We start from the raw sequence: 1251 nt of genomic DNA on the forward strand, positions 1-1251 counted from the left end.
GGGATGGGTTGGGGTTGGACTTGATGTTCTTAGAGGTCTTTTGCAACGTTAACAATTCTGTGATTCTCCTGAAGACGTTGCTGGACCTGGGGGCCTCCCCAGACTACAAGGACAGCCGGGGGCTGACACCGCTGTACCACAGTGCCATGGTGGGAGGGGATCCCTACTGCTGCGAGCTGCTGCTGCACGACTACGCTCGGCTGGGCTGTGTGGATGAGAACGGCTGGCAGGAGATCCACCAGGTGAGGAGGATGGGGGTGAGGCCCACAGGGCCTGGCCTGGCCTTCTGGTGCTGTGGGACACAGGGTGCTGGTGGGCAGTGGGGGCTGCCTGGCCAGCAGGAGCTGTGTTCCTGCTCAGGGGTTTGCACATGGAGTCCAGCTCTGCCCCACTGCAGGCCTCGTACTCGGGCTGCCTCGTGCTGACCTCAGCCCGTATCGTGTGGGATCCTCCCCAGACCACGGCTGTCACAGGGCAGCACTTTGGGATCTTGGGCCAACACCTGAGGCATTCTGGGTACAAAATCAAGTCCCACCTGCCCCTGCGTGGCACATTAATAAGTGGACGTGGCAAAAGAATCAGAACCATAGAATCCCCAAGGTTGGAAATGACCTCCAAGATCATCCAGTCCAACATCCATCTACCACCAATATTTCCCACTACGCCATATCCCTCAGTGCAACATCTAAACATCTCTTGAACACTTCCAGGGGCAGTGGCTCCACCACCTCCCTGGGCAGCCCATTCCAGCACCCAACCACTCTTTTGGAGAAGAAGCTCTCCTAAATTCTAACCTGAATCTGTCCTTTGTAGAGCACAAGCCCTCTTTTTCCATTCTAAAGCATATGAATGGGAGGCCCAAAGCTGCTTTGTTTTGTCACCAAAAGCCTCCTTCTTTCAGCCAGGTTGGGGATGGACTTCATGATCTTGAAGGTCTGTTCCAGCTGAAAGGATTCCACGTTCCTCAGGCGTGGTGATGAGCAAGGGATGTATTTCTCCAGTCAGATAGGGCTTGTAGCACTCTGATAAAGGGACACGATCCGATTTTTTAATCCAACGTCAGACTGCAACATTCCATTTGAAAACTGGGAGGGAATGCGTTTATGTTGACTGAAAATGGAAATGTACCAACAAATTCAAGAAACATTTAGATATAGCGTTGAGAGACATGGTTTAGTGGGGTTATTGGTGGTAGGTGGATGGTTGGACTGGATGATCTTGTAGGTCTTTTCCAACCTAGCTAATTCTATG

At 52.4% G+C, this 1251-nt stretch overlaps 1 long non-coding RNA gene across 1 annotated transcript in view; it reads left to right on the forward strand.

The window, feature by feature from the left end:
* Positions 51 to 1251, forward strand: part of LOC110392180 — a 23388-nt gene continuing 22187 nt past the window's right edge. The window contains exon 1 of the long non-coding RNA XR_002434240.1: positions 51 to 242. This is a non-coding gene — a long non-coding RNA (uncharacterized LOC110392180). The remainder of the gene's footprint in view (positions 243 to 1251) is intronic.

Source organism: Numida meleagris, chromosome 1 (assembly GCF_002078875.1).
Source record: "Numida meleagris isolate 19003 breed g44 Domestic line chromosome 1, NumMel1.0, whole genome shotgun sequence".
NCBI lineage: Eukaryota > Metazoa > Chordata > Aves > Galliformes > Numididae > Numida > Numida meleagris.